The 27,479-nt window shown below is 38.4% G+C and overlaps 1 protein-coding gene and 1 non-coding gene across 2 annotated transcripts in view; both read right to left on the bottom strand.

The window, feature by feature from the left end:
• The window catches only part of LOC124162260 (delta-sarcoglycan-like), a 391,441-nt gene that overhangs the window by 280,181 nt on the left and 83,781 nt on the right, over positions 1-27,479 (bottom strand). The gene's annotated exons all lie outside the window — the stretch shown is intronic.
• Trnaa-ggc lies at positions 26,870-26,941 on the bottom strand. The gene has a single exon. It is a non-coding gene; the product is annotated as a tRNA-Ala (tRNA).

Here is a 27,479-nt window from a genome sequence, read left to right on the forward strand (position 1 = left end):
CCAAAATAATGAGCACAATATCCATATACACGACGGAACGTCAATTATTATCCGCAATGTAGTTATATCTTTGTTTATATTGGTAGTACTGTCATTTTACGTTGATGACGCATGCTTTGTTAATTTGTTTTAGGTCTTCGCAAGTTTCAAGCTGCTAGGTTAGCATCGTTATCCCTGTCGTTCTGTTAGTCATGGCTGCTCCGATTTCTATTTGCACTAAAGAAGAGCAACGTTCAGTGATCCATTGTTTGTGGTCGGAGGGATTATCAGGTGCCAAAATTCATCGAAGACTTTCGGTGCAGTACGGAAACAGTGTTTTGCCACAACGGAGTGTATACGAATGAGTTGAAAAATTCCAAAATGATTATTTTAATTAAAATAAATTCCATAATTTGATAATAAATTAAATTATCAAATAGAGGTATTTATGAAAATACCATTAAGGAGAAACTTGGGTAAATTGTTTCAGCGTCTAGTATGATTCACTAGTCCCCTTCAAAAACGATCCCCTGTTGTTGATTGCCGCCAGAATACGTTGGTTCAATTAAATTCATGCCGGGTTATGATTGATTAACAGGAAAAAGTGAGTTTGTCATTATAATATGCATTATATATTATATACATCGAATGGCAAATCAACACGTAGTATGCCTTTATTTAAATATCCAATGCCAAATTACGAAATTTATTAAAGCAATCCAAGTAAAAATCTTCGATTGACAAATGAACGCATAGTGTGTCTTAATTTAGAAATTCAATGCCGAATCATATCATTTAAGACAGCAACATCAAGAAAAAACCTTTTCCCAGCGTCTTGTTTGATTCAAGTTCTCCACAAACTCATATTATCAATAAAAGACACTATGTCACTTCCACATTGTATTTAAAAAATTCCGCGGATTTTTAAAATATATCGCGGTACTCATAAAGTGTCTTTTATTGATTAAATCCACCACTTACAAGCTTCAAGTTTCGATTTAATTCCACAAACTCCTTCACAAAGGATCCCATAACTCGACATAGAAAGTATAAACTTAAGATCATTATGTTTCTTTGCCAATGCCAATCTATAATGCATATTATAATCTTCATTTTGAATCGACGTGCATCATTTATGAAAGCAGCTTAAAGAAAATTGTTCAATTGACAGATTCGCCTTAATTTAGATATCCCATGCCGAATTTAATCAATTCAGACGACAACATAAAGAAGAACCTTTTTTTCTAGCGTCTAGTTTGATTCACGTGGTCCAAAAACTCCTTCACAAAGGATCCCTTAGTTTTCCCATCAATACCCCCATCGCTTCCTTCCGCCACCGCAGTCCAGCAAACTGCCTCCCACACCCCCGCTGTCCCCTAAATCCTTTATCCTCCTCAAACACGTCTCCTCTCAAACCACGGCGCCTCTCTCTCTCGCCCAAGCGCAGCATTCCTCACCGTGTCATTCGTCGTCCCTAGCCCCGAGGTGGGGTTAAGATATACGGTTGCCCCTTACATCACCTCTCTTCTCGAGGGGTGATACGGAAATCGCAGCCGCGGTCCTTCCAAGAGAGCTCATGTTACCACCAAAAGCACCTTTTCCTCTTCCTCACACCCCTTCGCGTGGACGGCCGCAAGGATTTTGTCCAAGTTTACCGCGAGCGCCCGTTTCCAAGGCTTTGTGGCCACGATCACGTTGCTACGGAACGACAGGGTGAGGAGTATCGATTAGTATGCAGATATATAATAGTTTTTCCTTTCTTTCAAATTCTTCCTGTTTTGAGAAAAAGAAAAGGGATATAGACGCCCAGATATTTATAAACCTTCCTTCCCGAAGCTGGGCTATGGATTAACGATGGTGAGTAACAAAATTCCTCTAATATACGTAGGCAATAAAAAAATAGTTACACATTGAAAAAAATTGATAGGTTTAGTACGTTATGCCAGCAAAAATATTATTTTAGCGTTTTGGCGGCATCCTAAATTAATCAACAACGTAACTGTATTATAATCCTCTGACAACATATAATGTCAACATATCATGAGTCAAGGTACATATTTCCTTGGTTCAAAATGTCGCTCTATATTTCTCAATAATAACATTCGAATTTACGAGACATGAAATACTATTTGATTTTAATAAATTAAATAACTCCCCCCGTGGACGGCCGTAAGGATTTCGTCCGAATTTGATGATAGCAGCCGTTTCCAAGGCCTTGTGGCCAAGGTCTCGTAGCTACGGAAAGAGAATGAGGAATATCGCTTACTTAGTATGAAGATTTTCCGTTTTTTTTCAAAACATTCCTATTTTAGAAGAAAGAAAATGGATAACGGCGAAAACCATATCACCCTGATTAATTTACCCTACTTTACCATTAATAAACCTTCCTTCCCGATACTGAGCATTACTGAGCATTAATAATAGCGATAAATATTACGTAACTTACGAAGGTAATTGAATTGGATGATGTATCCAAAAACATTACCTATGACGCATTTTTGTGAAAATATTTCCTTTGCATTTTCATTGCATCCAGAATTAAACGACGACGTTAATGTATGAAATTATAATCCTCTGACGAAATAAAAAATCAACATTTCTAAGACTCAAGGCATAGATCTCATTGGTTCAAAATATTTCTATTAGTATTACTTTTTATTATTAGTCTTTCCTTGCTTCGTATTTTAATAGATAGAAAAGGGATGACGGGGCTTTGATATTAATAAACCTTCCTTCCCGAGGCTGGGCAATGGATAGACAATTGTGAGTTCCAAAATTTCTGTAAATGCACGAAAGGATAAGGTTCACCACGAAAAAATATTTCCTTTAGCCAGGATTCGAACAAGGAGCTTCCAATTGCCGGTCAGGTACGTCAGCCAGTTGCACCACCAAGATATCGATAGTCACCCTTTACCTATTTCAAAGGTCAAAGGAATATATTTCAAACACAACTACGGTCATTGCAACTACATTGCCAGAAGTGCAAGTATTCTCACTCGCGTTACAAATATATTAATATTAACATGTTGAAGAGATTTTAGCAAAACAGTTCCCCTGTAGAAATACATACAGTTATCATTTCCCATACATAAAAAATAAAAATCTGAAAAAATAATTTTCAAAACGGAATATTCAACACATTCTTTCATTTACTCTAGAAAAGGATATAGCTTATTAGTGACACCATGTTCACCTGATACAACGGTTATACTACGGCTATAATTCGGGTTTTCCTAAAAATCATGTGCGAAGCGAGAAAAAAAAGACGAGCTGTAACCGAAAAATGCCCACTTACTTTCTCTCATAAAAAAATAAAACTCCCAACTACGTTGGACTAAAAAAATAAGAGCAAGGAGATATTAAACATTCCTCTTCTTTCATCATTCCTTCCGTCAAAGCTTATGATCGGTAAAAAACATAAATAGCGCGGCAAAAGAAGAGGTTTTAAAAACGCCAGTATGAGATGAGCAAGCAATTTCCTCGCCTATTCCCGCAAAAGGAAAAAAAATAAGAGCGTTCGAGGCATGAACTTTCCAAGAATACCTCCGGCCGGAATATCAGGCGAACGCAAGCCTGAAGAAGATGCGTTACTCGGGCTTTTGATGAAAACGCTGATATTATTATTTACCACATTCCCCCACCAAACCGTGGGGGAAGAAAAACTTTTCCTTTTAAGGAAAAGGCGCTCGCTATGGACCACTTTCTCTCTCTCCTCGGCATCAAATTCTCCCACACTCCGTCGGGCCTAAGTCCTTCCGAAACAATTCCGGCCTCTTACAGCCGCGCTTACACCCTAGCGAAAGCAACTCACACACGCCTTGTACTTCCTCTTACTCCATAACTATCTCGTATCCCCCATCCCGGCTTCATACCCAAAGCGACCCATACTTTATATGCGCCCCGCATATAAAACGGGGAGAGCAAACATGCTCCCTTATTTACTGCTTCCTTATCGCTTTTAAATGTGGAGACTGGCGCAAAACCTCTTCGACCTTAAAAGGAGCAATCCTTTGTCTCACTACCACCACGTCACCGCGGCTGCTTAAACGTTGTGTCTAGCTCCACTTCCCATCTTGAAAAAAGCAAAATGCACACGTGGTGATTCCTAACGCAAAAAAAAATAAAACTAGAAGATTCACCATCAAACGGTAATAACAATTAACGTAGAGCTTATAAGACCACAAATTTCACTATTAAATTTAATAAAAACTGGGAAACGAGAAATTAATAAAAACGTACGTCAGATAATAAGAAATTTAGGAGCAATAAACTCCGTAAGCGTAAGCATTATTCAGCTTTATTTATAAACTAGTCCTCTAAGATTTAGTAGTCGTCTAACAAGAAAAAACTCAACGTCTCCATGATTAACACGTAAACAAATTATAAATAGGGCAATCGAAATATCAAAATGCTCATATCATATTTTATAGTAGTTTGATGGAGATATAATTGTAGCCATCAAAATTACAGGAATACCACCATACAAATGGGACTCACACTTAGTTCTTTTCTCGTTAGTTTTCATAAATTATATCCGCAAAAAATTTTTTCAAGATATGAAGAGGTTTTTTTTTCGCTCCTACAAACTTAATCAACGCTACCAACAAGATTATATGGTATGAAAAAATGGTATTCGGTAATTCGTACGCTACTAATTTATTACTTCCAAATTATTTTCTCATTCCGACTAAATTTATTATAACATATCCATAAGAATCCCAGAAACTGCACAATGTGGTGTAAAAATTGTTTATTATGTATTAAACATTTTTCTAACCGCATTTCTGATTATATCTTGAGCCACCCATTAATAATGGCTTTTTATGCAGGTCACAAAACATTTCCATCACCATGTGACGCCGGCTACATGAATTCATGGAATATTCGATATAAATCCATCAAATTATTTACTTAACACGTTGAGTAACCAAATTACGTTCCGTAAAAAACAGCTTTCCATCACGTTAACGTGGCCAAACGTCCCGATTTGGCCGATCTCGTTTTAGTAAGCTTTTGTGGGCGTCCCGCATACTTCCAAAAATATTCTACAATGTCCCGATTTCGTGCAAAAATATGGGAATTATGTTTCTACGATGACATTTGATAATAGAAAGGGTAACACAATGCAAAAATAAGGGCGAAAAATCCACAGAGGAATCCCGGTCAAGGCAAATGATTTTTCCTGTGTGGATTTCTCGCACAAATTGTGCATTGCGGGTGACTCCGTAAAAGTTATCACCGCGACTAGTCCCAGTATACTTAAATAAGCAGAAATAAGAGTCTAGAGTAAACTTTGTAAAGAAGGAAAATATCTTAGTTTTTATTTTACAAACCACTACCACACAAACTGCTTGAATAGACTCCATTTCCCTATTCCGGTCTTACACATCAACCCAAAAACTACTTTCTATGGAGTAGGGCTATAAGTTTTCGATATTTACTGGAGACCCCCTTTTTACTAAGATAACCCGGTCTAGACCAAAACATTTATGGCCACCCTACATCAAGTCGAACATAACATGAAAGGCAGACACGTACATATATATTTCCCACTGAATCACTTCACGACGGACCCATCACGGGATACTGCTCCCTCCAGTCTTCTCCACACACTTACACAAAACAGGTCTTCCCAACCGATGTGTACCACTCCATCCTTACTAACCCAGATACCCCCTCAAAACCCCATCCACCAACGCCTCAGCCAACGAGCTCTTAGACCCTACAAACCCACAAACTACTCCGCCGTGAGGCAGAAAGAGGCAGGGAAGGGGGTTGAGAGAGTCGCAGCAGCTCATTGCTAAACATGGCGCAGCTTCGCTAAGCGATTTGGGACAGGATGCGCGGACGAAACGACCTTGAGTGAGGAGCAGGGGAGGGGTGGGAAGAGGTCCATGGCGTTGCTGTCCGAAAGAGTGCGGTCTGTTTGCAGGGAGGAGGAGGGAGGTCGAGGGGGAAAGGCAATGAGAGAAGAAATATATGCACGGGAAGTAAGGGGGCGTTCAAGTATTACGTTAGCAGTAGGCACGTTTTTGGTCATTTTTGATTCTTTCGCCCCTCTTGAAAGAAAAAAAAAAACATTTTCCGAACCTCTACTCCTCCCAAACTTATTTACGTAAGATATTCAGATTTTTTCTTAGCATCATAATACGAAGAAAACAATTTGTTTAATAATATTTGGGACCTGTCTTCATAGCATAGTCACATGATATTTAAGAAAGCGTACTATTGCATTACTTCAATGGAGTTAATTCATTATCATTAATACGAGATACGCATTGTCTAATCAGGGCGTTTTTAGAAATATTCAATTAGCTCCAAAACATTAGACCCCCAACTCTTACGCAAGTAACCATAGATAACTCTTACGCAAGTAACCTAGTAAGTCTATAACCACCCCCTCCCACATTCAAGCAAAGGCAAATGGATTCATTACACTCTCTCCCCCCTCCAATTATCTTCATGGCTACAACTGTTTCAGATTGTGTGCATGAAAATGGCTGCAGCGTGAAGATCAGATTTGGAATGTAGTGAAAATAACCTTCTCCATCCGATAGACTTCGCGCAAAATAACACTCATCAGTTTAAATAGGTTTGCCGCGAGAGTGATAAGCATTCTAAAGTATTATTTTGGAGAGGAAGACAAATTTAAAATTTAAAATCATTAATACAAAGAACTGTGGTGACGAGTCAAAAGATAACTTTGATGCAGAATTTGGAGCCGCTTTTTAACTGCTTCATCGAAAAGAAGACCCATCACTTGCAGCCATTTATTAGATGCTTGATCCACTTTCGAACTAACGTCTTGAGTGGAATATACATCGCGAATTTGGCCCTAATTAGTCGCAGAATTCATAAATTTCAGCGATTTTAGTGAAGATACGTCATTGCTGGAAAAGATACTTTTCTTATTTCAGTCGCTAATTCGATAATTATGAGCAAGCGTATTTGCCAAATCAAAAAGTATTTAACAACTTGACATCATAAGGGAATCTCAAACATCCCACAGATACAGCTAAATTGATTCTACGAAGGCATTATCGCAGCCCAACTAGTCAAGTGCACAGCGAATTTTCGTTTTAAATAATTTACGGGAAAAGAAGATTCTAATAAGAAATGATCAAACAATCGATGATGGCAATAAAACCATTTGTGAGTCCTTGTGGAAGCCAGACAACCAGGTCTAAAATAATAATGTAGGCAATTCAAGACTATAATTCAACGTGGTGTGACATCGTGTATGAGCGCAGATTATTAGTCGACTACACTTGGAAATCCTTCACGCGTATCTCCCTGCCGCATTTAGAACGAAGGTTTCTCTACGAGATTCAAATAATAGTGATTTTTACGTTTATCACCAGCATTGAAAGAAACATAGTTTACTTTTAGTAACCTCATTTTGCAAATGGCCAAATACGAAACAGCTGTCAATGAGGCACCAATGCTGCATTCCTTAAACCCGACCTATTATATTGGCATAGTTGTAAATGGTGTGCTAGGCAGGAAAAGAGTGACAAGAAGCAATAAATAATGCGCCATATGTTGAAGGCATTATTATTCGGTAGCAGCTCATAAAATAGCCTCAATCTTACACGCCCAAAAGCTGAAACACACTCACAATTAATTTCCACTTCGTAACCGCAAAATTTTCACGTACCGCGACCATCATGGGAGACTTAATTTTCCGGGAAAATTTTCAAAAAGTAGCATGTTATGAGCGAGGCCTAAATGAGCAGCATGTTCCCGGCAAACCTTCATCAGAAACTAACTAGACATATTACCACGAATTTGCCGGGATGAAAGCACAGAAGCGAAGCAAGAATTTCCTCTGCAGAAGTTTGCAAGTGTGGGTAAATTACATTCTGCTGGAGTAGTAGGTGCACTTCCTTGCATGAACGAATCAACCCGACGAAAACAAACAACTTATTTTCGCAGAACTTCATCAAACTTGGTTTTAGCGCTGCGCTGAGATACAAAATCGTGTGGATCTTCGATGCATAGAACAGAAAAAAAATCATGCTACACAGGGAAAAATTTTCTGTTAGACCGAATACGAATATTTTGAGGACCAAATTGAGTGTGCTATTGAACCACCAACCTTTACTTAAATGAATAAGAAATAAGTTTTTAAGTAAAATTTCCCCCATGATGGTACCCACATTGCGCCTGGATATAATAAAATTAATGTAGGGAAGGAAAAACCAGCATTTTTATTGTACAAATGGAAGACCAATTTCTTTCGTGAGAAATAACGGCTGAGAAATAATGAGGATAGGAAGGTGAATCATTTACATAACGCAAGCTATATCTGAATTATTATCCAATTAAGTACTAGTTACAATAGACCATCAACCACTTTATTTTATCCACATAGTGACATTGTAATGTACATGGAAACTTTTTATAGTTTTAACTGATCAAATGTACCATATTCTTGCCGGCAGTTAAAATCTTAGCAAACATAGACTTCACACAACCTAACAGCTCGTAGATATTGATAATAAATACTGCTAATCAAAGGCAGTCAGAGACTGTAGAAATCCAAAATGTAAGGTTGCCTATAAATTTCAAAGGAGTGAATTTCCTTGTTGTTGATACTAAACAGTTTCGTAAGCAAAGGACATTGGAGGAAGTTTAGATCTACTGCCTTTGAGTCATATAAACATGCTGCTCTCACTAGTTTTCAACTGAAAATCATCTTGAAGTGCATATAAGCCCAAGTTGACAAAATGCTATAGATTATCCACAAAGTCAGCATTTTCATTATTACCATAAAAACACATTAATCTGGGGCGTATGCGTTGCATGCACATTTGGCAAATGTTTTGAAATTCATTAGGAACCTTAGCACATGGTAACAGATTGCTATCGTTTTCTCCAATTATTTGATAAATTAAACGACATCCACACGGCTAAATTATTCTGTCTCCTTCTCATGAACTTACACTCAGAATCATAAATACTAATTAAAAAAGGGAGAAGGTATTTGAAAGAAATGTGAAATGTACAGTAAAATGCAAAATGAAAGATTCCCACTTTTTCTACTATAAAGCATTATGTCATTTACTGCACTTTTTTACTATATATAGTCTAAAAAGCCTGTGTATGTAACAAGCGATTAATGATTATAATGGACAATGTTTGGAAAGGAGATGATCTAAAGATTCAATCAGCTAAAAATAAATAATCTTTTTTGAGTTGTCGACTTTACCTGCTACCACTGGCCATCGGCCGAGGAGTATAACCTCCCGAGGGAAACGCGGCTAAGATTCACACCGAGTTTACCATTAAGTAGGTAGTACAGCCTATCGAAAAAATTTGCTTCAGTCAGGATAAATATCTAACAATACAGATATTATAACTTGCTGTCATACGTAATAGCATAATGGTAATGATGACGAGATACGGATTGCAATACGAATTATAACCTAAAGCGGCTCTTTAAGAGTAAAAGATACTATTAAAACCAAACTTATATGGTAAATTTTGGAATCAAACTAGAATAATAGTTTGGATCTGTATCAGAATACGGTGTTTACGGGTTATAGCTTACCTAGTTTGTTCGAACTCCTTAGAAATAGAGTACGCCTTTTCGTATAACTGCGGTAAAAACTATAAAAATTCGTTTTACAAGAAAAAGTTGTACCATCAGAACGTAAAATTGACCAAGGAATGCTATGGCAATACTTTTCTCTTTTTGTTATTTAGTTATTACTATCCAAGACCGTGTCCATATAATTTCTACGCCGCTAGTAGGAGGCTACGAAGAATTTATTTAAATAAAGGGAGCAATTTTTTCTATTCACTTCAATCCGAAGATTAAACAGCATAAAAATTGGAAAAACCATTTCAAAGATTATCACGTACACAACAAAATCCACAAAAAAATTAAAGAATTATACTAAGGATTTTTTCGTGAAATAATGTTGTCTATTAAATTGAAGGATATTATCTTTTGCTACTCAACGTCACGGGGAAAAATCTGTTCAAATTTTTATTTACAATAAAATTTTAGAAATATACTAAAAAATTTTCTAGAGGAACTGTTGTCTATAAATTTGATGAAATTCACTTTCGTTCATCAACTTCACGAGGAAAAATTTCGATTCAAATTAATTTACAATAAAATTGAAGAAATATATTTAAAATATTTTGAGAAAAACTGTTGTCTATTATTTTGAAGAAAATTATCTTTTGTTTCCCAACGTCACGAGGAAACAATTCTATTTCACGGAGGCATCGCGAGAATGAAACATTGAGCGATCCCGCAACAGAAGTTTCAATCGTCTCCCTACCTCCCTCTCTCTCCAAGCGAAAACATAAATGCACCGAGAGCTCCCCCACCAAGATAAGCAGCTCACGTCGGCCAGAAATTCCCGTCCCGTCCCTTTAATGTGTTTACGTGATGGAGCTGGCATTACGGAGCCGCGCCCGTTACGATGGTCGGGGCTAAGATGTCGGGGGCATTCAGGACCTGACAGTCTTCCATGGACATCACGGATGGTTTTCCCTCCTCCCGCACCTTAACCTCTCAGCACACAGAAACGCAGAGACAAACACACTCTTGCCATTTCCCTCTCCCTCGCCCTCACACACACCGAAGAGCTAAAGCGCGCGAAAAACATTTCCGGGGGCACCCTCCCCTCCTCCACACATATCCGTTCGTTCACACACGCCGCCCATACGAGTTGGCGACCGCATCGGGGCGCGCCGCTGTGTTCATCAGCCACGGGCGACAAGCGGAACAAATGGAATCTGTGACGCATCCCAGGGCCTTTAATAAAGTTGGATAGAATAGGGGCAGGAGGGGGTGTGGGGAGGTTGAGTGGTTTCTAGGGAAGGAGTGGGGCGAATAGCAGAGTGTACGAGTTAACGCGGAGTAGGCAGAGAAGGAGGGATAGACACGATGCCCTACCAAGAGTCACGAGATAAGCTGACCTGGATACTTAGTACATGCACAAGGCAGTGCATGATGCTATTTGTCAGCCCAATGTGCTCGTTCATCACTTTTATATAATAGGGTGGTATCCTACTATTTTTTATTGCCTAAATCGAAAGATTATTGCTCCTGGAGTATATATTTAACGCTTTCAGCTTTTTATATGACGAAATCTATTTTTCGCGATTAAATGAAAAATAAAAATTTCCAAGCGCACGAAAACGCGACGGCTTAGTATGTATGCTGGGAATAGCCCGTGTGACGTCATTCTGGTTCCGGCTGCCGCCATGTGAGGCCACCTTGGTGCGAGGCTGTGAGCGCCACTACCATGATGCAGGCTGCTAACAGGTAGCAGAGTACCCTGCTAGCAAGTAGCACTTGGCTAAAATAAGGATTTCTAATACCCTATCAAACGAAGGAAAGTTTCCGACCTTAGGCAATTTTAAAAGGTGATTATTAAGAGATGTCTCCCTGACCTCAGTGCCTCATGCATGCATTGGTAATCTCAGACGATGTAAAACTCCTATCTACTCGTAGAGCATCTAGGTCCCTGTGACGTCACGTGGAGTGGCATCGCATGGGCGCCAATCTGCCCTTTCTTAAAAGAGGTTAAAATTCACCATAAACATGCGTCTAAACTGGGATTTCTCAAACCAAATAATTTGTTTATTATGAAGGCACTAATGTTGGGTAACGAATCGCAATCAACCTCTTTAGTTTTCTTTGATGAAGGAATGTACCCTATTGGTGATTACGATGGAGGTTAAAATATTAATCACTAATACAGTGACCCAACCCGTAGGGTGGATAGGAAAAGTGAGGCTAGAGATAGACCCGAACTAAACCACAGGCTTTTAAATTGCACAAACTGAAGGTAGGGAGTGCCTGAATACTTCAGCCGGGATTGGTACCCAAAAAACCCTCGATCAACAGCCGGCGCACTACCCACTGAAGAGGGAAGAAAGTGCCTGATGATATTTGTCGGTCATATGTGCCCGTTCATCACTTTTATTTAATTAGCGATTATAATGGATGTTAAAATTCAAATAACGGACTCACTCACCCATTGGCTCAAATCGAAGGGTTGATAGGATAAGTTAGGGTAGAGTTCAACCCGAACTAAACTACAGGTGTCTAAATTTCACACATGGAATTTTACTATTAATGCACATTTCACTGTGATATCCTTTTCTCGCATTAAGGATCATTAAAGCCTCTGCTGAGCATTATTATAAATCTACTTTGCCGTCCTATTTACACGCGCCTTTCCAGAGTAATAGAAATTGTAAATGCCTTTGAGATACGAGAAAATGTCTATTCCCATTTTACGAGGAGAAGTGATGCCCTTGACGTTCATCTTCATCACCTATCAAGAAATAGCAACCGATTTGATTATACTAATATTCGTATTTTTAAATAGTTACTTCCAAAAGCTGGGAAAACTAATGTATTATATTCTAACCTGTTCTCGAGGTTGAATCCTACAATAAGGCATATTACCTTCACAATAAATTTTAGAATGCTATGACAGCTTTGTCTTTTTCAGTTATGTTATACTGATGGCGTACATTTTTACCTATATCCCAAGAAACTTTTACACGATCTATTCAATTTTTTAATGTGTGTATACCGTATTTTTTATTTATTTATCATTAACACTCAGAAAACTATATTAAGGCCTTTTATGACGGGGGATTTTCAGCAATTTAAAACGAACTATAACAAATATACAGGACCCATACGGGACGCGACCAATGACTTGGCAAGCAAAGACTCCCTCATGCAAGTAGGCCTGAAAAATATATGCTCAAGAGTTTCCAAAACTGACGAAGATTACTGCAGTTGGTATTTTTTTAAAGTCTGATCAAGGAACAATATTATATTTTGTAACGCATCAAAAGAAGTATAATATAAATAAAGCACAAAGATTTACGCCATTTATAGACGGAGGTGTCTAAGGTGCATAGGTAGGAGAAATGTTTTGTGAAAGGCATTTGACACTGAAGTGAAAGAGTTGAGATAGGGTAGGAGGAAGGAGCGCCAGCTTTTAATTCTCCCAGCGGGACGAATGTAACTTAACCTAAAGCACGGGAATCAATTAAAAAATCGCGGATGTGTAATAAGAGCCGAGCACGGAGGATAAGTCATTTATTTCTCGGCGTAATGGAGGACCAGCGTTTTTTTTAATCGTAGACGAGCCGAATGGAAAATTTTGCAACTCGGGGATTCGAAAAAAGGCGATATTTTCAGTTCATAGAAAAGAGACTTTTGGAGAGATTTCACTACCTTCAAAAGTACACCTGAAAATTCAGTTGAATTGCAAATTCACTTTATTTTCAATCCATAATTTCAATCACCTCACCATGAATGCATACCGAGTTACATCCATAATCAAGTGACCCTAAATGATTACGAAGACCAATTTAACAAGTTTCCTGCGGGCCAAAATGGGAGGAGAATCACAAGAACCGGATGCTAGATTACTGGCTACAGGATGAGTTAGAGAAATGTGATTGGAGGTCAGGGGTGCCGACTTATAAAAAATATTGGGGGGGCGCAATCCGGGGGCCTTTCCCGGGAAATTTTATAAAGAGTGAGTTTTAAAGTTTTTTAAAGCATTTTAGATGCCATCTGATCAACATTAGAAACCTGAAAACTCGATTCTCGATAACTGGACACTCAGGAGATAATCATAAAGCCTTACACATTTTTGCTTCACCCCCCATAACGAATTTTTGGGGGGGCTCGGGCCCCCTCAAGCCCCATGGAGTCGGCGCCACTGTTGGAGGCACCAAATTTAGCAATGAAGAGAATACCTCACGAAATTATTCATCAGAGGAATTCTTCACGACAAAAATGAAATGTCGGCAATGAAATTTTCTCCGATCACGAAGCATTATCGAGAAAAATATCATCCCTCAGCGAAATTGCTCGATCGAATGTAAATTGATATTCAATCAAAAAATATTTCTAATTAAAAAGTGCACATAGGGATGTTATTTCTAAAAATCATTTAATACAACCAAGGAGACCGAAGCAAAACTATTTCTCTGATTTTTTTTTTTAGTTTTATTCGATATTTCCTAAGAAGTAACGCAACACTTCGGATAAATAAAAGTTATAAAAAACTCTGACAAAAATGCAGCTTCTTTTTCTCTTGTCTTTCCGCTTAGACGATTCCTTAATTTCTCTGGCTATGCTGGTGTCTCTCTCGAATAAAATATTACGGCTATTCCTCGCCGTAGACATGGGCTAGGGAGGATAGATTATTCATCGAAGGAACACGGAAAAGAGGTGAGCTAAAAACATGCTGAGAGCATAAAAAAGGCGGCGGGAGATTCCCAACGAAAATAAATCTAATCCGCATAAAGAATTCGTCAAAGTGAGGAGGCAAGGAAAATAAAAGATTTCAAACCCTTCAGAAATACCCATTCAATGGAAAACTACATTTGAAGTCGCTAGATTTATTCAAATACGTTCATGGTTAAAGCTAATCGTGAAAGATAAGCTAAACTGGCCCAATATTTCAAACAGCAGAGTTAAAAATTAAAAAACACAACACTTTAAATCAACGATAATTATTTGCCAAAAATCAGTGTAACAGAGAATTACCATCACATAATTTTCTAATAAAATCGCTCTTGGTATATATAAGCTAGTGCAGTCCATCAATTATTACAATTTTCAAAACCCTTTCTGGGTAAAATTGGTATAGTAGCCTTTAACTCCGACCAATGACTGCTCAATAGCAGACGCCCATCAATCCATTTGGTCTTAAAAGTGTTCATTACTTAACCCATGGAAATGAAGTATATAACCCCATTCATAATGATAGGCTAGCGATGACATTAAACGATAGGTAATGCATATGTGTTGTTAATTTAAATCTAGAACGAGACTTCAAAGAAATGAATAACATAAAACAGTACGGAGCACAAAACTAAAGCAGAGTAAGAGGTAATATTCGAGTGCCTAATCATTCTTCTCCGTCCTGACATCCACGTATAACAATGTCGTTCACTGGTTCTTACCAATGGCAAAAAATTTTACTCACAGCAAAGCACATCCCACCTCCACCATGCACATTCCTTTATGTAAACTAGAAAATAATAGGAGTAGTTTAAAAAATAGTGCAGTTTATCAAACTAATCTTTAAGAGACATTTGAACAGATTTGAATGAAATGTGAAATGGCAAAACATGTTAAATCTTGATTAGCATTTAAAGTTAAAGCGAGAGGTGTAATGCAAAAAATAATTCCAAAAGTTAGCAGATTGGCGCACTCACCTTGTGTGAGATTAGTACACAAAATATTAGCTAATATCTTTTAGTATTTAGAAAAATTCATGCCATCAAGAAATGATCATCATCATCATCACTGGCCAACAATCCTAGGATTGGTTTGACGCAGCTCTCCACTCAGTTCTCCTATCATCTAATCTTTTTACACCTACGTATTTCTTCTCTTTCACATCCTTCTTCACTTGTTCCATGTATTTTTTTTGAGGTCTTCTTTTTCCGTTCTTGCGTTCCACTTGTCCTTCGACGATTGTCTTCATCAGGCCATCATGTCTCAAGATGTGGCCTATAAGGTTGTTCCATCTTCTTGTTGGTTTTTATGAGGCTTATCTTCTCTCCCACTCTTCTTAGGACTTCCTCGTTACTAACTCGGTCGATCCATTTGATTTTCATCATTCTTCTGTAGCACCACATTTCGAAGGCATCTATCCTTGCTTTCTCCGCTGCGGTCATTTTCCATGCCTCACTTCCGTATAGGAGCATACTCCAAATGTAGGTTCTTATAAATTGTATCTTTACTTCCATATTTAAGTTTCCCGCTGTTAGCAGGTCTCTCTTTTGGCGGAATGCTCTCTTTGCCTGGGCTATTCTGCTGATAATTTATTTCTTACTTCTCCCGTCACTAGTTATCTTGCTTCTCAAATAACCGAATTCATCCACCTCTATCAGTTTTTTCTTCCCTATTTTAATGATAGTCTTGACTTCTTCTCTTCTGCTGCATAGTAAGATCTTGGTTTTCTTCGTGCTTATTTTCAGTTGATATCTACCCATTATCCTACCCATATTAATCAGAATATTTTTCAAATCCCTCTCTGTTTCTGCTATAACGGCTATGTCATCGGCAAATCTAGGCATACTAATTTTTTCTCCATGGATATTCAATCCCAATGCCTTTTCTTTGATTTCATTAATGGATTTCTCAATGTAAACGTTGAAAATTACGGGTGACAATGAGCAGCCTTGTCGCACTCCTTTCCTAATTCTTGCTTCTTCACAGCTGGGCCCTGATTTTATCACCGCTACTTGGTTTTTGTATAAACTGTGTATGATTCTTCTGTCATTATAAAGAACTGCAATTTCCTTTAGAATTCCAAGCATTGTGCTCCAATCCACGTTGTCAAATGCTTTTTCTATTTCTACAAACGCAACGAACGTTGGCTTGTTCTTTTCCATTCTCTACTCTATAAGCAGTCTAAGGGCCAATATTGCTTCCCATGTGCCTTTGTTTTTTCTGAATCCAAATTGGTCCTCATCCAAGTACCCTTCTGCTTTTCGTTCTATTCTTCTATAGATGATCCTTGTCAGTATCTTCGACGCATGAGTAGTAAGGCTTATGGTCCTAAAGTCTTCCCAGTTTTCCGCTCTTTTCTTCTTAGGAATAGGGATTATAATGTTTCTCTCGAAGTCCTTTGGTATCTCACTTGTGAAATACATTTCACTAATGATTTTGTATAGCTGGTTCAACGTCTTCTCTCCTGAATTTTTAATTAATTCTGCAGGAATGTCATCAATGCCAGACGCTTTATTTATCCTGAGGTCTCTTACAGCCGCATCAAATTCCGATCTTAAAATTGGGGCTCCCATATCATCGGCATCCACTTCCCTCTCGTGTTCGATAGCATTCGTTCTGAGGCTGCTTCCTTTGTACAGATCTTCTAGATATTCCTTCCATCTCTTCTCTTTTTCTTCGTTTTCAATTATTAGTTCTCCGTTTTTGTCCCTAAGGGTATTACATCATACGCCCCTTTCCTTAAAGTGGTTCCTCACTATCCTATAGGCGGCCTCTACTTTCCCATGTTTAAGATTGTTTTGTACGTCTTCACAAATACTTTTCATCCACGTTTCTCTAGCCTTCCGCGCTTTACGACATATTTCGTTCCTTATCCTCTTGTAACGATTCTGTCCTTCCTCTGTTTTCGCAGCCTTGTATTTTCTTCTTTCTTCAATGAGATCTAATACTTCCTGCGTGATCCATGGTTTGTTCATAACGACTCTTCTTTTACCAAGAGCTTCCTCAGCTGCTGCCTGCAGACCACTTCCAATGGTTTTAAAACTCTCTTACATCGGTTTATTGACCGTATCCTCCCCTATTTTCTTTTCTACAGCCTATTTAAAAGCCAGTTGATGCTGAACCTCCTTCAATTTTTCCAACCTGCCATATGCTTTTCACGGCTTTCTTCAATTTTTTTAATTTTAGATGGCATTTCATCATAACTAAGTTATGGTCTATATCGATATCTGCTCCTGGATAACTTTTGCAGTCCTTCACCTGGTTCCTGAGTCTTTGTTTCACTAGAATGTAGTCAATTTGGAATCTTCTAAGGTCTCCTGGCATCTGCCACGTGTATCTTCTTCGCAGGGGGTTTTTGAATAAAGTGTTGGCAACCGCTAGCCTGTGCTCAGTGCAGAATTCAAGTAGCCTTTCTCCTCTTTCATTTCGGTTACCTAACCCATATTTCCCAGTTATGATTCCGTCTTGACCTTTGCCGACGACGGCGTTCCTGTCACCTAAAATAATAATATTTTCTTCCCCTCTTACCTGCTTGATAACTTCCGCTATATCTTGGTAGACATCTTCTACTTCTTCATCTTCATAATCTGACGTAGGCATGTGAACCTGTACTACTACAGTAGCTACAGGTTTAGTCATCTTCACCATTACTATCCTTTCATTAAACTGCAGGTAGCTTTTGACACGCATCCCGACCGTGTGCTTCTAATATAATTCAAAATTGCGTATAACCTAAGTAAGAAAATAATTATCACGTTTAAGGCTCGCATTTTACAGTAGAGCAATGAATAGAGATGCAGTGATGAGAAGAAATGCACTGCAATGCATAGAGGTGAGTAGAATTGCACTAGGGAAATGATTTTGCGCACACAAAATTACAACATGGGGAATAAAAAGTTCTCAGAAAAGACAGAAGAATGTATGACTCGGCGGCATGCTGACTACGGAGGAGGACACGGAATAGGCGGGGATTGAAGAAGGCATGGATTAGAGAATTTCGCACCGCGTGTGGGGCTAGAAAAACGCCAAGGTAGAGCATATAAGAAGAGAGAGAAGAGGAAGATGCTGCGAGATAGGAAAAAAACAACAAATCGCTGTGACAAAAAGAAACGAAAGGAAAACCGGAAGTGGAGAAGTTGGCCATCAAGTGGCGTGAAAAGGGAATAGATCATCCCGGCGACACCTCATCCCCCAATACTCCATTACCACTTCTTTTTTTTATTTTTTTCTCAATACTGCACTTGCATTGGAAATGAGGCATGGATTTTCCCCATATTTCACAAATTTAGACACTTTTCCCAGGAAAAACTTTGAAAATTACCACATCAGTACAAAAATAATAACACCAGCCATTAATTTATCAGAGTATGGTTCCAAGGGACCATATTTCAATCAAATGTTTACCCCAAGAAAATTATAAATAGCACATTTAATCACAGTCAGACATTAATAGCTATCCTTAAGAGTGTTTTTGTACTAGCAATATTCCGTTTCTAATGACCACGTTTATCGGCGGTATACCCCAGGCAGTCGGAATAGCCAAAGTCTCAACAAGAGTTTCAATACATTATAGTTTGCGTTGGCTGCAATAATTTATTTTTAACGGTTAAAACTTACTATATATATTCTTTTTTCTTCTTTTAACATCCTTATTCATTTTCTATTTTTAAATTGAAAATTATCTGGAATATAAATGTCAATAACCAGCTCAAAAATAGAGAAATGCATCGCCACCACTTCATGATTCCACAAGATGTAATGATTTCTCCTGCTTGGAAAAAAAAATTTCCCACTACATAGAATGAACATCTAGGTGATTTAAGAATTCGATATAATCTATCTCTTCCTGGTAACATAACTTTGACCTTCAATAAGGGAAATCTCTTGCTCAAAAGTTAGAAATAAATTATATTTTTTAAGTAAGCGTCCATAATCGCTTCGGGTGGAAAATACGTCAGAGCTATCATGATGGAAATTATAGAATATGAAAATTCACCGCGTTGAACACATAAAAACGTATATTTTACGTAAATATTTACTATAAGTAATCACAGCCCAAGATCGTCGTTTAAACATGTCTATGAATATTTGCAGCAAGAAGAGGCTCAGCAGGCAAAAAAATTCAAAGAGCTTGGATATTTGAACGCGTCTGAGACGAGACTTGGATATTTCAATGAAACTAAAACTCATGAGAGCTTCTGAGAGCAATCACTTGACTGAGGTGATACATAATATATTCAAGATTTCGTGCCAAAAGATCAAATTTTTCAAAATACCTGCTGCACATGATGAAACGGCGAGTTTTTCATGATTTTCCCCCAAAGAATAATTTTCCACTAAGCAGATGTTTTACAGACCAGGGACTAGCAAAACGAGCATGCACATTTTCTAACTAAATTGAAGGATTGAAGTAAAAATCAATTCATCAGTACTTAAGTTCGGAGTGGGCGACTTTATGGTGGTAATGTATGGACGAGGACAGCAGCGGAGAAAAATAGGCCGCGATCTTTCGAAATGCCGTGTTACAGAAGAAAGATGAAGATAAAATCTATAGGTGGAGTGAGTAACGTGGGAGTTTAAGAACAAAAAAAAGGAGAAATGGATTGTTATCAGATCTGAATTCTAGCTTATTCCATCTCCTTTTACTGCTCCCCCCACTCGAAGTTGGGCAGAGTAAAACCTTTAATTAAAGTAATACATATTAGGGGTTCATATTGTTTTAAAATTTGACCCTCTTTCTTTCAAAACTAAGCATATTTATAATTTCAGTTAATTAGGTTATTTATAATCATATTTTCAAAAACAAAATATGATATATTTTTCCGCAGAGATATATTTTAAAGATGAAGCTATGTAAGGATAAATTATTTCCCTCACTTTCGATTGACTCAGATCCTCAAGATGCTGTATTGAAACAACAATACTTTCAGCGCGCACTGGAAGGTTATTCTCATACGCCAAAGTGATTTGCAATTTTGCACACCACGTAGATCAAGAGCACTTATATAAAACTTATAAGCTACATCGTTTTATAATTTTTTTACAAGTTTTAAGAACAGCAGGACAGAATAGAAGAACACTGAAAACTTATGAAAGAGGTTGGGTCAACTTAATATCGTGTATATGTACAGGGACAACCGAGGCAAGTCCTAGACATTTACTAGTGCATGCGAAAAACATTGCCACCCCCCGACCTCAAGAATAACCTGGGAGTTAGTAAGGATTCTGATTGGATATTAATGCAAATACTTCAGGAATAAGGTCCGAGACTTAAATATCGTCGTGAACTTGTTTGCTCTTATACATTGAACGCCATATGTTTAGAGTTAAAGAAACCAATTACATATATATTGGACCGAGCGCTTAGGCTTTGATTTTTGCTTTTTTTAATAAGTTTTAAGAACTTAAATTTTGCTCGGCGCCCTACGCAGCCCCGAATTTGCTTGCCGCTTAAATCGGTCCTGGGGACAACTTTATTTCAACGGAATATAGCGTGGTTCATACTTCGGCGGAAGTCTGAGAATGTCAATGCTTCGATTGTGACAATTACTCAAAGTACATCAATTGTTCATCAAAGCAGAACTTGCCATTGATGTAAAGGTAAGATGTATTTTAAATAACTGATAGAAAGAACATGCATTCGTGAGCGGTTTTGAGCAAAAAGTGGGAAGGAGAGCGGAGCCGTGGGAAGAAAGACGTTCGCGGGAAAACAAGGCGACGAGGCAATACGCAGAGAAGGCGTGGATGTGATCCCTCCCCCAAAGATCTGTCCCCCATTGTTTTTTCTAACCTTTTTCTCCATTCAAAGATGAAGATGAATGCAAGGTTTCTGTGTCTCAGGGCGGGAAGGAAATACGGTCTCGGAGTTTTGGAGGTGAGCAGGACGCGGGAGAATAAATCTTACCTGGGTAAGAAATGTGACAGAATGGGGTTTAGGCATATTAAATGTACCCCGAGCGTACCTTATAGCGTACAACACAGCTGAGATGAAACCACCCCGCATTAAATTCAAACGAAAACGACCACGTCTGCGACGTCTAATACAAGGATTGTGAAGTAAGCGCTTTGTACGTGTTATTCCTTTTTTTTGTTCTGGAGAAGGTATGATGAAGTTTATGAATAAGCAATTGAGGCGGCTCCCTGCAATGCGCTGCAAACAGCACGTGGTGTGCACAATATTTATGGTGAAAACAAAAGAAAGTGCGGTGAGAATGCAAAGGAAAAATAAAAAAACGGTACCTTCATAGGACCAGATTTTTGGAATAAGATTCGGTGAAGAAATTGAAATTAATGGCTGAGGAAAGTATCGTTTTACCAAGAAACGCCGTATACATGTTTGCGAGACTGTTTCTGTCGCCACATTATTTTTAAACCATGACAGGTTTACGGAGAAATGTAAAAAAAAACTGGAAAAGTGATGAGAGCATTAAGCTACAAAAAATATGGGATAGACCAGAGACGAAAAGCTCTTGGTCATTCACAAGGACATGATATTACAAACTTGAGCTGCCTATTTATCCACATTTAAAGAAAAATTGGTTTTATAAGGTACAACTATGAACAAAAAATTATTGGTCTCTTTATTTTTAAAGCTCTATAAATACCGGTAGGTGTGATACTTGGATGAGGCTACCCACAACTGATGTCATTTGCAACATGACGTAAGGGTAACGAAGTAAGAAAGGAGGAAAACCCGGTGTCGGTGTTAGCCTGCTCTAAATGAAAGACGCCATGGGTACCCACAAAACACAATATCCCATCTGATGGGTGGAGGGCTTGAAATATCTCCAGAAAACATTGAAGCAGGGATCGAGGATTTCATGAAAAATCACCGCTGCCGGGATAAAAACTTGGGCTCAAAGGGTGGAAAGAGAAAAAAACCAGCCAGCAGCACTGAATATTTCTCGGGTCTTGCACCGGGTAAGGTCCTTCATATCACCCTCCAACGTTTCGACAAGCAGCTCGCCCATCGTCTCCAGGGACTCTTCAGGGAATGAACCAGGCATTTGTTTTTTTGTTTGAAAATTGGATTCCTGATTCCTGAATCCCTGAAACGCTGGAAGGAGATATGAAGGACCTTACACGGTGCAAGACTGAAGAAATCATCACTGCTATTGTTCGCCGGGAAGGAACTAGACCAAACTGGTTGTTGACGAGTTGATTTTATGGAGGTCCATGGATAGTGAAAATTGAAACAGCAATAGTATTTTCCCACACTTTTTTTTATTCTTCCTCAACCGGTTTCAATTACCCCGACATTAAACTAGTCACTATATGGCAATCCAAAATGATAAAAATCGGTGAACGGGATCAATGTCTCTGTGTCAAGAGACACTTTCTCTCCATTGTCTCTATCTTCAACTTGGTTACCGTCAAATTGCAAAAGATGAATACACAAAAAAAGGCGGAAAACGAGTGTTATCTGAAAATCTACTTCAACCAATCAACTTGTACCTCCACGTACATTTGCTATGGAACACGCTCACAAGGGTACCCACATGCATCTGTTATGAAACAAACACCGAAGATAAGTTAAAAGCATTGGCAGAAATGATGCTCGAGACTCTCTTGGGAATCCACGAGCTGTTTCTGCACATAATTCAGGCCGAAAGCACCAAAGCATAGATCAATATAGCCAGTCAATCGGAGTCAGAGACAGCGTGTTCACGCCTGCTTTGCGGAATACTGAAGGGGTATGAAATAACAAGAATTCATACTGGGTGAGAAATATTTTGAAAATTTTTTTTTGTTAGATGACGCTTGGAATAAACTAAAATAAATAAAATTGAAAAGAGTTTTCCAAATTAAAAACAAGGTACGTAAAATAAGTAAGTAGGTAATCATAAACCATAGCCCACTAACTATGAATCTTAAGGTCTGTAGTTCTTTTACCAGGTAACAATGACGGAAAGGTAAGTGGTGTTTATCCATAAGGCGCTTATACGCAAAGATCATTAGATATTATTACTCGCTCGTTGTACCTATTCTACCAGTATAACAAATTTATAACATATTTGTTCACTCAATGAATAGGAACCATCCAGCGTCCGTAAATATTTTAGGAGTTTAAATAACATGTTTATACACTATTAAGGAGATTTGTTTCTGCCGTAAAAACAGGTACGCGGTCAATTGCTTCCTCATTATTTCTTAGCATACTCACCTGACGAACAAAGGATGACACAGCTCGCACTCTGTTACGATGTGCCACACAGCCAGAAGCGAGTCACAGACGTCTCACTGAGGCGGTATATTCCCCCCGTGAAGAGAAACGAGTGGATGAACGCTGAATCCTTAGCCGCGTTACAATCATATCTTCCCCACGAGAACATATGAGTAGCTGAACAATGTATTTATTTTTACGTCAAGATAAAAGTGATAGCGGAGCCACACATCGTTTCCGCGCCCAGGTCGAAGATAAATAAAAAACAGGGGGTTTGCTAATGGTGAAAAACCGCGGAATTATAAGCATAAAAATAATTCACATGCTTAGTAGGAAAAAATAACGCTTAAAAATCTCACTAATCCTTTCTAACGCAGATCTGCTTCTGAGATAAATTACTTTCTGTACATTTCATTCTAAAAATGCGAAAATTTTCCACTCAATCATGATTATTGTTGCTGCTACACATTTCTCCATTAAACTTAACAGCACAAAAGAACATGTATTTTAAATCTTTGCTGAATGGAGCTGAAAATTTACAAATTTTTGATGCTACTTAGACGCAAAATTGGGTTATAACTGCTTACTTTTATCTTAAATGATAATGTTTAAGTATCGTCGGCCCTAACAGCACTACAATTTATTAATTACGCAATCGAGACGAACTTGGCGCCGGAACCCCGAAACGCTCTTGCACCCTGAGAGGAAAAGCATCGAGTATAGGTGTAGCAAGTAGAAAGATGGTGAGTAAGAAAATAAGGTTGCTAGGGGCAACAATGTATTCATTTTGACGTCATGGTAGAAGCTACACACCGTTTCTGCTCCAAGCTGGTTGGGAAAAAATGAAAGGACATGGGGATTGCTATTGGTGAAAAAACCGCGGAATTTTAAACATGAAAACGACGCACATATTTGACGGAAAGAAATACACATACGAAATCAGACATGATAACATTAAATTATAGCTGGGTCTAACAGCACAACAATTTATTCATTACGAAGTCAAGACGAACTCGGCGTCGGAACCCCGCATCGCTCGTGCACCCGGAAAGGAAAAGCATCGAGTTAAGGTGTAAGAAATGGAGGGGAAAACATCGCGATTAGCTCAGAACTACAAAATAATGAACACGAAAACCAAGCGGACCTCTGGCGGAACAAAACAAAACGAGAGAGAGAGAGCAGAAGGAAGTTGTGGAATCGTGAGATGGGATGAAGAAAAGCCGTAGAGAGAGAGAGAGCAGAAACGGTGGTGAGCGAGAAAGGAAGGTTGTCAGGGGCAAAAGGGGTTGAGTTGGCGGAGTGCAGGGGGAGGGGAAATGCGGGGGGGGGGGGGGGCAGGAGAAATGAATGGGCAAAATAAGGGGTTGTCAGATTTATGAGTGCCCCGCCCACCTTGCCACCGAAAGGGTCGCATGCCGACCACACACTCCGAAGGAGACCCATCGCACCCCTCCCACCTCCATACTAAATGCCCCCACCCCTTTCTCTCTCTTTCCCATGCGACCGAGTTTGAAGTTGGTGCGCGAATAGTTTAGTAATGAGATAGCAGTGTGTGTACGAAAACAGAATAAGTAAATGAAGACTATCTCATGATCGGATTTATTATTATGAAAGAGAGGGGATTGCCATGATCAGATTGATTGTAAAAGAGAGGGACTAAATGCTATTGCAGGACTAAATGCTCGTGCTTCATTGGACGAGAAATAATTAGGCAGTTTTTATTAATCAAATGATAAATTTAAATGATAAAATAAAGTGATATAAAGTAAATGATAAAATAACTGCGATATTTTTCAGACGACTAGCCCAATTTATGCCATTTGGAATTTGTTCCAAAACAATAACTTAATGAAGACTCTCGCTGGTGGCGTAGCGATGGGGGGTGCACGGACACCCCCTGAAATATGAAATAAAAACACTATACTTTGCTTCAGCAAAGATAGTAACAAAATATTGAAAGTTCACGAATTTACACAGTATATCTTTGAAAACTGAAGTTTTTTCGATTATCATTAGTATTAAAATTAGCTTCAAACCCTCTACTTAAAACCCTGCTTTTCAAGCACTATCCCTAGCACTCCCCCGACCAATGAAATACCTGGCTACGCCACTGACTCTCTCATGATTGGATCGGAGGCAATTGATAATAAACGAGAGGGGAACGAAAAAAAACTCGTGGATGAATCATTAGAAACGACACCACGGAGTAAGGACTCATTCGAGTGCCTAATTATTGCACAAAAGCAGATTTTTACTCCATTTGAGAATTACTCCATATGATTAGCATCGTCCTGTCGATTTTGGATTTAGGCACAAGATTAGAAAATAATTTAACTCCATTAGATGTTAAACTTACCACTGTAACACCCTCCTAACTACAGATGACACACTCAACCATCTCCAATTGGAACTATTAGGTGTCAAATTTATTTTTCACTTTCGCAGAGCAGGTATCACGTGCAATGTTTACCGATTTACAACTTTTGCAGCATTCAATCATAAGGTTAATGAGTCGAATTGTAAAATGGCTGATAGAAATTCACAGTCAGCTGCGTGTCCTCGGTATTCCTTCCTCCCATACACATTCAAATGCACTTCATTGCACAACTGGGTGATTAAATTTGATGCAGATCAATAAAATATAATTTTCATAATTTATAATTCTTTAAAACCATAGTAACCAACAATAATGAAAACCCAGGGATCAAAGCCGATATGAAGGATAGATGCTCAGGTCGCACGTACATGCAAAACAACTGCGCTTGCCTGAACCCCTTATTGCATTCACTATCTGTGAGGGAGGCGGTAAAAAGAGCTAGAAAAATTATAATATGTGTAGGTTCAAATTTACCTGCTCCATTTACCATTAAATGTAAAAAAAAAAGTTAAAGCCACTATTATGCATCACAGCTTTTAAAAAAAATAGTTGACGAGGTGTGAAGGGGAAGACAGCGAGGCGTAAAAAAGGAGCGATAAAATTAACGTGGTGGAAAAGGAGAATGGAGGGTAAATGCTGGATAAGGGTAATGCAAAAGAGCGGAGTGAAGATCAAGCATGCATTTTTAAGCTCAAAGAATAAGAGAAAATGGCCATAGGTTACAGCTACAAGAGAAAAATTTGAAATATGGACCACTCGATACGTGCAGAGATATAAAAGAAAACAATAAATCTAGCTCGTCTGTAGATGAGCATTTCTTTGCGGTTAAATATTCACATTTATTGCGTTAACCTGAGTGTTATAATCGATTTACAAGGTGGGATTCCCTCAAAGCATCGCCAAAGATTCCTTAAACTTTACATAGAAGTATACAGCCGTCTTTAAAAATATAAGAATACTTTGGGAATCTAGTTGGATAATACGGTTTTTTACTTCTCACTCTCACGTTTAAAATATACTCTGTGAAAATTCAGGGTAAATTAAAGCCATCATTATTATTGTTAAATACACCAAAGGATGAAGTTCGCCGTGAAAAAATATTTGACTTAGCCGGGATTCGAACCCGGATCTCCAGATTGCCGGTCAGGCGTGCTACCAGTTACACCACCAAGCCATCTTCTCAGAGCGAACTTCGGGATGGGATTATTGTTACTCACAAATCCTCTCTCTTCCGTTTTACCTCGAAATGATTCAAACATGTCACGCTTTATGAAATAAATGTGCTAGACTCATGAAAAGCATTAGTATAAAGTAACAGATTACATACGAAGTGACTCCATTCAGAGCTAAATAAATATTGGCAGCACATTCCTTTTATAATCAGGGGAGTTTCTTTATATAATCTGCAATATTGATAAATATGTAGACTAGTTTTTCAAACCATATTTAAGTTATTTCAATTGGAGAACTATTCAACAGCCGCGGCCTAATATTTTAGGGTAATAGTGCATGCCTTAAAAGCCCAAAGAATACGCTACCAAAAGATTATCAATTTTATGGTGACGATAGGTCGCAAATGGCACCAGAAATTATGGATCCAGCGTCGATATATACTTACTTGAGGTTATTAACTGCCTTTAGGGGCTCAAAATGGATTATATAAAATGCCAGGCACATTGTTGTAAATTTATAATGCTGTACTGGTCAAATAA

Source organism: Ischnura elegans, chromosome 7, assembly GCF_921293095.1.
Source record: "Ischnura elegans chromosome 7, ioIscEleg1.1, whole genome shotgun sequence".
Classification (NCBI taxonomy): domain Eukaryota; kingdom Metazoa; phylum Arthropoda; class Insecta; order Odonata; family Coenagrionidae; genus Ischnura; species Ischnura elegans.